Here is a 12566-nt window from a genome sequence, read left to right on the forward strand (position 1 = left end):
AATGCACTGAATGAATTCAAATGTGTACTTCAGTGACTTTGGGTAATTCAGAACAGAAGGCACATTGCTTCAGGAAGGTCACATAGATTGTTAATCACCATTTATTATACCATTTGAGGATGTAAACTCTAAAAACCAATGGTCCTAAATAGCACTAAAAGTGGTTCACTGGCTCGTAATCACAGGGGAACCATTTTTTGTGCCATATAGCACCTATATAGTACCTATGTTGAACCATATTGTGCTATATAGAACCATATCTGGTGATGCTATATCACCCCCAGATGGTTTCTCATAGGTGCGTATAGCTATATATTGCTAAAAAATGGTTCCCCTATGATTATGAGCTTTTAGAGCTATTAAGCATATATTTATATCATATATTTTCAGTGATGTGAGCCTAAAGATATCAATATCACTTTGTTTATGTAAATGAGGAAGAGTCATATCGCTTTCAAGTTTAAATACGGCGTACCACAGGGATCAGTTTTAGGCCCCATCCTATTCTCGTTATATATGTTACCTCTAGGAGACATTATCAAGAAACATAACATAAGTTTTCACTGCTATGCGGATGATACCCATCTTTACATCTCGTCACATCCTAGTGAAACCCACCAGTTTTCAAAGCTAACAGACTGCATTAGTGATATTAGGGACTGGATGGCACATCATTTTCTTATGCTAAACTCCAATAAGACAGAGATACTTATTATTGAACCAAATTGCTCCAAACATAATATGTCAGACTACAAGTTGCCCATAGATGGCTGCACGGTGGTGCCATCTTCCACTGTTAAGAACTTAGGTGTGATATTTTATTTTATAATAGGGATTGTGAATGAGTTCAGAATCAACCAGTCACAATCAGACTTAAACTAAATATGAATAGTAAATACCTGTCATTAATTAAAACTAATAATTGAGTGTGACTGGTCCAAAAGTTTTTTTCTGACATCAGTTTGGTAATATCCAACTGAAAAAGTCATGGCTGCAGAGAGCTTACTCAGCAAGTATGAAATCACATTGTTGGAAATATCAATCATCAGAGGGTTACAAAATATTTCCAAGACATTGAATATACCATGAAATACTGTAAAGACAATAATCAACAAGTGAAGATAATGACACAACACCGACATTACTAAAATTGATGAGTAGACCAGGACAAAACTGGTAAGGAAGGCTGCCAAGAGGCCTACAGCAACAGAATTGCAACAATATCTGGCAAGGACTGGTTGCCCCCTAAATGTGACAAAAATATCCCGAAAAATCTCAATTCTTCTTGTTTGGGCTATAAGCCTTTTATAACACAAAAACCCATCCAAGCTAATATTGAATGGATGCATTTTCAAGGTCAGACAACTACCCTGCACCACCAGTCTCTGTTCATATTATATTATTTGTGTCGGAACTGCAGCATGATTGCATAATCAAGCTGCTGCTGTGTACCCATACCATAAAAACAGAAAACAGATAAGAAAGAGAAAAAAATCTATGTTTACTACTCTTTATGTATGTTCTGTACCTTCTTTGCAAAAAAAGATAAGAAAGAGAAAGCACCAAAATGTTCAGTGCTGTTTGCATCATCTTGGTTCTTCTTTTTAAACTTCTGGTTCCCTTTCAGTCGGTCACTACGACATCACGTCGTGACAGACGAATTGAGAACTGCTTCGCGGGGACCTATCTACTTCGAGAAACCTTTAAAACGGCAATGAACTTGGCATGCAGATAAATGCATCTGCCGGCGCCGCCCTGCCGCACAGGTATTTAATGAGAGGCAGGTGCAGTTATCAAATCAGCTTTTTAGCTTCGAAAGCTGGCAGACCTGTACTGCTCACAAGAAGCTGCTCTTTTCTGTCTTTAGGAATAGATATCTGCATGTCAGTTGATTGGGTGAAGGCACCACAGCGGGGCTCACGAGTGTTTCCACCGTCCTTTGATCTACGTGATCACTTTCACTCTCTTTAGTTGAGTGTGTGCATTCTCCCCCCTGTGTGCTTAATCAACTTGAACATCTCAAAGAGTGATTTCCCTAAAAGAGCTAATGTTGAACTTGCGTCGTTTTAAAGACAGCTGTTCTCTGCTCACGGGCGTTAAGTGTCTTTTTAAAGATGTCTTTTCGTCCGTGCTCCAGTTCTGGATGCGGCAAATACATGGGTCCTTGTGATGGACACGATCGCTGATTCGGTATCTGCCGTAACATCGGAGGGGGGGCGTCACTCTCGGACGTTGATCCGGATTCTCTCCCTCCTTCGGGAACGGTTGCGGTTCCCGATCTCAGTCCAGAGATGACAGCCATGCTCGCTCGGGTTGCGGAGTCGGTCGGGTTGGAGTGGAGAGCTCCTCCCCCTCCTGTACCGTCCCGCCTAGATGATTGGTACTTTGGGGCTGCACGGACTTCCCAGTCCTCCCCACCAGTGCCATTCTTACTCGAGGTGCATGATGAGCTGACTCGGACATGGAAAACCCTGTTTTTCTCCCGGAACCGTCTGCATCAGCTAACACCCCTCACCTCCCTCGATGGCGGGGCGGCTAAAGGGTATGCTGGTATCCCGACAGTGGAGCGTTCAGTAGCGCTGCAGTTGTGTCCTGCTGGCGTTTCCTACTGGAAGGACCGTCCAACCCTTCCCTCGCAACCTGCAGACACTCATAAGCTCTGACGGAGTCTGCGTACCGGGCTTGTGGGGAGGTGGCCTCAGCCTTACATGCCATGGCTTTGTTGCAGGTCCATCAGGCTAAGGCTCTGAAGGATCTGCACGAGGGAGGTCACGATTCGGCGGTCTTGAAAGTCCTGCATGCGGCTACAGATCTAGCGCTACGTGCGACCAAGACTACCGCACAGGCGGTCGGTCGTGCTATGTCCACCCTGGTGGTCCAGGAACGCCACCTCTGGCTGTGCCTGGCGGACATGCGGGATGACAATAAAACCCGGCTCCTAAATGCTCCAGTGTCCCAGGCCGGCCTGTCCGCGAGGCGGTCGAAGACTTCGCACAACAGGTCTTGGCCACCCAGAAGCAGACTGAGGCCCTTGCTAACACCTGCCCCGTCGACGTCGGCACCTCAGTCTGCCCCTCGCTGAGCGCGTCCTGCAGCGGCGGCCGCCTCCGTTCCTCATCGTGGATCTTCTAGGAAGCAAGGAACCGTCCGTAAGCAGCCCGCCCCGCCTGCTAAGCCTGCCCTGAGACGGGCGACCTGGAGGTGGAGGGAATCGTTCTTCGGGAGAATCGTTCTTACGTGAATGCACCCTCCCCCCGGAGGAGGACCGGGCGGGGAATCTTTGGTTTTCTTTAATTTCCGTTCCACCGGCTTTTTAGCCGGCACCCACAAAAACACAAAAAGAGCGAATTCCTCTTCCTCCTCCAGGTCTTCAGAGGCAGTTGGGTGTGACGGATGGACTCATACCCCTACGTCCTCCCTCTCCTCTCTCGCCAACGGATGTGTCGAGCACCCCGGGACGTCTTCATCAGAGTCTTCCCCGCACAGCCATCCTTCAGCGGAGTCAGGTGAGTGCTCATTCAAACAATACACATGTCAACGCAGCCCAAGAGAGCGCATCGTCTATACAATTCGCCCGGCGACCTCCCAAATTTACGAGCATTCGTTTCACTATAGTGAAACCCACCGATGCGCACGTACTCCGTGCAGAGATTGCCATCCTGCTGGCGAAGGACGCAATAGAGCCGGTTCCTCCAGCCGAGATGAGGTCAGGGTTTTACAGCCCTTACTTTATCGTACCCAAGAAAAGCGGCGGGTTGCAACTGATCCTGGATCTGCGCGTTTTGAATCGAGCACTTCACAGAATGCCATTCAAAATGCTGACGCAGAAGAGCATATTTCAATGCATTCGCCCACAGGATTGGTTTGCAGCCATCGACCTGAAGGACGCGTACTTTCATGTCTCGTTTCTGTGCTTTGCGATCGAGGGACGGGCTTATCAGTACAAAGTCTTACCGTTTAGGCTCTCTCTCTCCCAGCGTCTTCACGAAAGTCGCGGAGGTGGCTTTAAAACCCCTCAGAGAGAGCGGTGTTCGCATCTTGGCATATCTCGACAATTGGCTCATTATAGCACAGTCGCGTCAAATGCTTTGCACTCACATAGATTGTGTGCTCAAACATCTCGCCCGTCTCGGTCTTCAGGTCAATCGGGAAAAGAGCAAACTTTTCCATACACAGAGGATCTCTTTTCTCGGTATGGAATTGTCTTCGGTCAATCTCACAGCACGTCTCATGGAGGCGCGCGCTCAGTCGATTCTGGCTTGCTTGAATACGTTTACAGGAAACAATTTCAGGAACTCCTGGGGCATATGGCAGCAGCTGCGGCTGTGACACCGCTCGGTTTGCTCCATATGAGGCCGCTTCAGCATTGGCTTCACGACCGAGTCCCAAGGAGAGCGTGGCTCACCGGCTTTCACCGAAATGCCGTCTCACTTTCACCCCGTTGTCAGACCCAGCGTTTCTCAGGGCAGGGGGGGGACTGAGACAGGTATCCAGACATGCAATAGTATGCACAGATGCCTCCAACACGGAATGGGAGCCACGTACGGCGAGCTTGCAGCTTCAGGAGTTTGGACATCACCTCAGCTGCACTGGCATATAAATTGCCTAGAGTTGTGGGCTGTTTATCTTGCGCTTGTCTGCTTCAGCAGCGAGTTGCGAGGCAAAGATGTATTAGTTCGCACCGACAACATTGCGACTGTTGCGTATATCAATTACCAAGGCGGTGTGCGCTCTCGTCACCTGTCGCATCTCGCCCGGCATCTCCTCCTTTGGAGTCAGAAGAATCTGAGGTCTCTTCATGCCATTCACATCCCGGGGTCGCTCAACACAGCGGCAGACGCGCTTTCACGAGCAGCGCGCCCAGGCGAATGGCGACTCCACCCTCAGTCGGTTCAGCTGCTGGAACCATTTTGGCAGAGCACAGATAGATCTGTTTGCATCTCCAGAAACAACCCACTGTCACCTATTTTATTCACTAAACGAGGGAACACTCGGCGTGTATGCATTGGCACACAGCTGGCCGAGAGGTCTTCGCAAATACGCATTTCCCCCAGTGAGCCTCATTGTGCAGACTTTGTGCAAAGTCAGAGAGGACGAGGAGAGTATTCTTTTAGTTGCTCCATATTGGGCCACCAGGAGTTGGTTTCCAGAGCTCACCCTCCTTGCGACAGCCCCTCCCTGGCAGATTCCCCTGAAGAGCGACGTTCTGTCTCAAGAAGTGGGCACATTATGGCACCCGCGTCCCGATTTGTGGAACCTCCATGTGTGGTCTCTGGACGGGGCGCGGAGGTTCTAGGTGATTTACCCCAGGTGGTATCTAACACCACTGCTGCAGCGCGACCACTGTCACGAAGGCTGAATCCTTCACACACTCCCTCTATTCCTCCTTGGGATCTGTCCATGGTGCTGAAACCCCTGCAGGACGCCCCTTTCAAGCCTCTGCGGATGGTGAGTATTAAGTTTCTCACTATGAAAACTCTGATGCTCCTCGCCAGGGGCGTCGCTAGACCCCTTTTACTGGGGCACGTGCCCCAGTGTAAATCTTTTGTGCCCCTGTGTAAATCTCAAGTTTACATTTGAGCAGTTAACTAGTTTATTCCTTTACAAAGACAATCGCGGCAAAACGGATCTATATGCAATGTAGTTACCCAATTCACGTTTGAAAAAGCGACGCAACAGTCGCACTGACGCGTGCACGCCTCAATTCATGTCCGCGTCCGCGCACGGACATGAATGGGTGCGCGGACGCGGACATGAATTGAGGCGTGCACGCGACTGTTTTGCCGTGCGCAGCCGCATACAAAGTACACGCGATTGAGTTGGTTTATGAAAACATGGCGAGACTAAAGTAAGTTTCTAAATAATAATGAAAATCTCATTGACGCATGTGATGGACATCAGAAATGTTTTGTGCAAAGCAGGAAAGGGGAAGGAAAAATAAGAGATGATGAATTTAAGGGAGTAAAGACACATAACATCCTACCCTGTCAGGGCTTAAACATTAGAGGGAAAATTTCAGGAAAACCTCTGTCAATAGTCTATAAAATTGCATTGTTCACATACAAAAACTGTGTTATACTGTTCTGTATTTTCAGATATGAAATTAATATTTAGTTCACTAGCTCTAGGTCATTACATAATCAGTTAGCAGTAACTAAGATAGATTTTTTAGTAGTCATAAAATGAAAATATTCTTAAAAATAAAAAAGAAGTTATTAATCATTGTTATGTAAAATGCAAATGTGCATAACATTTTTTTCTCTCCAGCCATTATTTCCAAACATTTTATGCCTTAAGACATGTTAATTATGTTGTATATATGTATATATGAAGATGATACTTAAATATTTTTAAATAAATGTTTGTCTTTCCCAGTACTTGTTGCAATGTTGAAATAGTGGGTTAAGCAAAGGAAATTGTATCTTGCACACCGCAGGCTTTCAAGAAAAAGTAATAAAAAAAAAATGGGGGGCCTGTGCCCCAGTAGAGCTTTATGTCTAGCAACGCCCCTGCTCCTCGCATTGGCTTCTATTAAGAGGATAGGGGATCTTCATGCATTTTCGGTCAACGATTCGTGCCTTCAGTTCGGGCAGGCTGAATCCAGTGTTATGTTGAGACCCCGGCCAGGCTACTGTTGTGGCAAAAAGTCTTAGCTTAAATCTTCATAAGAAAAAATACTCAGGAGACAAAGGTTCCAGGTGCCAAACAAAAATTACTTTATTCGCTCGAGCCAACAAAGTGAGACAATCAACACCCCTCAAAGAGGTGCTCAAAGATCATCTGCCCTCCCAACATCTGACTCCATTTTTATACAGTAAGATCAAACAATTCTTATCTGAGATGACGTATACTCTTCTAATTGGTCTCGGTCTGCCACAATTAATTTTATTTGTTTGATGTAGCAAAAGTGCAGCTGAATCCTTCCTCATATCTAAAATTATATATTCAGCTTATTGGTTCTCATGGCCTTGGCCTAGCTTGCAGAGGTAGCTTATTATTAATATAGCAAATTACAGCTGGACTGCTCCTCAAATCTTAAAATGACGTACTCTTGTTTGTCGGTTGTTTTGACCTAGTTTCTCATAATAATCATGGCGAGAACAATTGGGGTATAGTGGCAGGATCGCACCTGGTCTCTTTTAATTAGGAAACGAAAGTTAACTGAGAAAACGAAAGTTAACTAATCTAAAATGACGTCCTCTTGTTTATCGTAATTTCGACCTTTTCTCATAAAACGAAAGTTTAACTGGGTGTCTTATAGCCTTTTGTAGAAACAATAGGCCTTAGGCCTAATATAATATTAATACAGTATATGATCAGTAATATATCCAACAAAAACTACTATATTCCCCCCTCATGGACTTCAAAGTCCATCCAACATGAGGGGATACTTTTAAGAAAACCATCACATAATGAGAGTGCTGCAGCAGAATGTTGTCGCACATGATGTTACCCTAGCTAAGAGCTTTTAATGGATCAAAAGTTCCATGCAGATCCTAACACAGACGCAGTTAAGATGCAGCACTCACTCCCTTAAGGGAACAAGAACCAAAAACCTTCCCAAAATGGCACCATTCTCACCATTCAGTTTGTTTTAGTGAGTATATTCAAAAACAATTAACATCTCATTATTTGTAATTAAGAAAAAGAAAGACACATGTGAAATCAAATTCAGTAACTTTAAAAGGTGTAAAACTTATCATTACTAAAGATAATGCAGAAAAAATATATATCAAGTAAAATAAGTCCATCATCTTGATCAGTACTATATATATATTGATTAATTAAAGATGTTCTCAGTGCAGGTAGAGAGATACAACAGTAGTGTAATACAGCAGTAACAATTCAGTAATGTAGTATATCAGTAGTCAAAATATTTAATAATATAATGGTGATGTGTGTAACTTTAGGGCAAAGATTATAATTCCAGTGGCTGTGCAATAATGGATCTTCGTTCTCAGAGGAAACCCTAGCTTTTCCGGTCACCAGGGGCGCTATCTGAGACACTCTTTAGCGTAGTAGTTGAGGTGAAGTTGTGCTCTCATATCTGTGTTTCGTAATATGTGTCTATGTGTATTATATAGTATATTTCACATCTTTACATTGTCCCCAGTTGTGCGGCCGAGCTAGACAATTTGTCCCCTGGATTTTATATCTAAAAAAGACACCAGGACCTGTGCATCCTTGAGGACATTTTTGTCTTTTTCAGTTTTGTTTTTTGATAACTTTGCCTGCGTTAATGCTAACTGCATAAAATTTGCCACAGGTGTGCATTTTTATTGGAATTTTAATATTTCACCTTCATTTCCTTTAAAAAATCTATTTTCTACTAGGTACACAAAATACTTCCTCTCAGGACCTTTAGGACAAAAATGTCCCCATTGAAACCCATTAAAGAGCACCTATTATGGGATACACGTTTTTAAACATCATTTTGTGTGTAAGTGTGTATTAGTACATGCTAACGATATTCAAAAAGTACATACCTCAAAGAAAACGATGACGCGAGTTATCGTCTCTAACGTTCGAGGACTACAAAAAACACTCGGATTGTAGGCAACAGTTTACTTCCTGGGATTAGTGACGTAGATAAGACCAACATTATCATAGTTCAGCCCTCTCTGCTTTGCTTGGGTACGCCCTCAAAGACGAGGGTGGGGAGCGCCGAGTCAGAAGAGAGCTAAAATGGCGGAGGTTGGGAGTCCCTGCTTTGACTCTGTTTGCAAACTCTTGTTTCATCGTTTAAGCGATTAAATCTCTCGAGTAGACGCTGTCTCTTTAGATGCGAGGGCAAAATAGCACTTTATGGACTTCCACAGAGGACATCATGTTTAATACGGTTCCGGAAAAATCCAGTCAGAAGTTGTTCACGGAGTTTTCACAATAACTGCTTCTCATGAACCGAAGCTGGACGTCTCCTCCTGAAAGTTGGATTACTGTGCACTTCTGGATCACAGGCTGTAAGTATTCACGTTTATTATTTGCCTTTTACTGTACATTACGTAACCGGTAACCGGAGATTAACATAATGTGCGTGTAGAGCTCAGATATATATAGGGATGGGTATCGTTAAGGTTTTAACGGTATTACTACTCTTACCGGTACTGCTTAACGGTCCGGTGCTTTAACGGTATTCTTATCGGTACTTTGGCCAATGTTAACATCAGTGTTGGGGGTAACGCATTACAAGTAACTTGAGTTACGTAATAATATTACTTTTCTGAAGTAACGAGTAAAGTAACGCATTACTTTTTAAATGTACACATTAATATTTGAGTTACTTTTTCAAAAAAGTAACTCAAGTTACTTTTTTATATTAATTAATTTGATTAAAAAATATGTACTGAATTAAACTAAACGTATTCACTCTCTGTGCCTGTGTGGAAACAGTTTGAGTCAGAAACTGAGATGGCAGGCCAGAGCTAAACATTTTTGTGATGAAATATGCAATTTCTGAAGGCAGAACTTTTCAGTCATAAAAACACCTGCAAGGCCTGAAAGAGATCAAGCTTTAGCCAAGAAAAAGTAACGCAAAAGTAACTAAAAGTAACGTAAGCATTACTTTCCATGAAAAGTAACTAAGTAATGCAATTAGTTACTTTTTTTGGGAGTAACTTAATTTTGTAATGCATTACTTTTAAAAGTAACTTTCCCCAACACTGGTTAACATTTGATCACGCACCTATGTTCACATGATTAAGTTAATTATGTGTCTGCATTTCATTATTACAAATTAATTTCTGGATATCATTTCTAAATATTATACATATATTTATTAATGCACCAGCGTGAAAGCTGCAGAAAAAATACTCTAAATAGGATATTTAGGCTAAATAAATGTTTACATGCTGATTTTTCTTTATTTGGGATTTTTAAAAGAAGTAGAAAATATGTTGAATGCATAACGTTCAGCATTTCCCCAAAAGAAATCAACAGAATTTCAACGTAAGGAAAGCAAACCAATTAGGGAGATTGTACATTTATTTTAAATGACGTGAACAATGTTGATTCAACATGATTTTAGCATACATGACTGACGTTGATGCGGCAACCACCAGAGATGATGGTTGAATTTTGCAGGCTGCGACCTTCTAAGGACGTATTTTAAGACCGATTGCGTCACAGCAGCGCGACTTGAGGCTGTGACTTGTGTTAATATTATTCTGTTTATGTTGCGTATTTCTAAGGTTGATTAATTAATTATATATTGTTGAATAGTTTAATCTACATCAACGTGTCATATTTTCTAAAATAAATGAATATTTTTCTGATTCCATATTTATTTAAATAAGTCAGAAACGTCTCCGCTGTGTCCTGCTGACAGGCGCGGTGGGTGCGTGCAACAGGTGACGCAAATTATAGGTCCTCCGAGGGTTAGACTGTCTCATTTCAGTTCTCTTCGCGGACTTCTGAGGCTGCCACCTTGAAAGACAGAGTGCTCCCCTTTTAAGGTTGTATGCTTAGAAGGTCGCAGCCCTTGAATTGGGACACAGCTTCTTTCTGCACGTAATACACTTTTGAAAGATGCTTTGACAGATTGCTTGTGTTTCCGCCCTTACATGCAAACATCTTGTTGCACTTACCTGTATGACAACGAGCGTTGTCTGCATCAACTCTAGTGAAGTATAACCACACTTTTGAATGTTTTGCTCTATCCGCCATCGTCACTCTTTGTATTAAGCGGTAGTTTTCGTGCTGTTATGCGTGTGCCGCGCTCGTTGTTGTGGTTGTGTTTGACAGACAGCCAGCCTCCGCGGCGCGCATGAGAGATCTCGCAGGTCTCACAGACAAACGTCTTAATCGCAAATTAGAAATGTTTGGTGAGATAAAATGTGCACGAAAACATTATTAAGCAAGAATACATAGTACATTTATTTTAATTTTTTTCTCCAGGACCGATAGCAGAACCGATAGCGTCAGATCTTACTGATACTACGGTCTTTCATAATTTAGCCCCGGGGCCAGTTTAATACCGGGTTTCGGTACCCATCCCTAGATATATATCTATGTGTAGAGCTAGAGCTAAGCTTGCAAGCGAACTGTTTTGTGTTGTAATACTGTATTTCATAAACAACGTACCATATTTACACACGTGTATGTTGAATTATGCAGACTATCGTTTTTTTTATCGATGTTGGTTTAGACATGTTTACAAACTTGCTAAGTTACCAGCTAAACTGTTACCGGTAAAATTTGTTCTCATGATCAAACTCAAGAAACTCTAAGTACAGATGATTTGTTTAAAGTTATATGTATTTTACTGTTGTATTTACTTGAAGCTTTCTTAGATTTTGAAACAAAGTAAACACGTAATGTGTGTTGCTAATGTTGGGCCATGTAATATGTAATACATTAACGTTTTAATGAATAGTCTAACGATTTATAGTCATGGTACTCTATTGTTATAATATGTCTTTTTGACTGAATACATGTTTGTTTTATTTGTCTATATCTTAGATTCGCAGCTGGACACATCCTTCTACACTGTATGCAAACATGCAACATCATTACACACAGTACAAGGAGTCAGACTGGCATATGAGGAGCAAAGGTGTGTAACACATATGATGTATTTAGCTAGTGAAACCACTACCAGTCTTAAATGTATAACTGATGATGACAAAGTTTTTTTCTCTGCATAATCATAGGAACCCACGCAGTAGCATCGTTTCACAATGTTTCCATCATCATCATCAGTGGATGCCTTTGCTGTCCGTAGCCTGAGATTTCAGATTTGCAGCAAAAAAAATAGATTTTCTCATTTATTGGAATGCTATGCAGGTATTTAAGTATTTTAGTAACTGTGTTAAATAAAGTAGTATTTACTTTTACAATAAATTTATGCTTGCTTATATTTTTACAGGTTGTACCTTGCAGCCATCCATTACAATGTCACCAAGCCGTAACAAAAGCAGGAGAGGAAAAGTACAAGGCTATGTTCCCAAAACACAAATGACAAGTAATGTTTTATTTCAAATACAGTCATAATTAAAAACTTAATGTATGAAGCAGGGAAATAAATGATCAAAACAAAAGATTTATTGACTGCAATATTTGTACAGTTATGTGGATGATGTGATCAGGCTTGTGTTTGATGAGGTATTTGAAGATAAGCTGAAGGAAACCCCGATTCCAATGGACCTGGCATCACAGTTTGAGAGACCTTCAAAGGAGGACGTGATTGCATGCCATCTTCAGTGCAGGGGTCGTCGAAAGCCAAAATTGTGACCGATCTGATCAGGAAGCTCCAAGCGTATCTGGAGAACAACACACGACAGGATGATAACCTTATAGTGTCGTCTTAGATAGCACCAGCTGACAAAGCTTTGATATGCCATTTATCTGAATAGATAGCTGTAAGAAATGAATTGAACAATTTTTGAAACAAGAGCACAATATGGTTACTAAAGTATGTTTATTTGTATATTGTTTAACATTTAAATATATATTTGTAATAAATAAAAAACTTTTGACGGACTACTATATTTTCTTTAAAGTTACATATTTTGTTCTTTTGGGTACTGTGTTACTATAATGATACTTAAGTGTTATTGGTTTAAAAATGT

General features: G+C 42.1%; 1 long non-coding RNA gene across 1 annotated transcript; it reads left to right on the forward strand.

The window, feature by feature from the left end:
* The first annotated feature begins 8397 nt into the window (after positions 1 to 8397).
* On the forward strand, positions 8398 to 12448 carry LOC135743746 (uncharacterized). Its single transcript, XR_010530574.2, has 4 exons — positions 8398 to 8960; positions 11458 to 11551; positions 11649 to 11781; positions 11864 to 12448. It is a non-coding gene; the product is annotated as an uncharacterized lncRNA (long non-coding RNA).
* Positions 12449 to 12566: the final 118 nt, after the last annotated feature.

This window comes from Paramisgurnus dabryanus, chromosome 2, assembly GCF_030506205.2.
Source record: "Paramisgurnus dabryanus chromosome 2, PD_genome_1.1, whole genome shotgun sequence".
Taxonomy (NCBI): Eukaryota; Metazoa; Chordata; class Actinopteri; order Cypriniformes; family Cobitidae; genus Paramisgurnus; species Paramisgurnus dabryanus.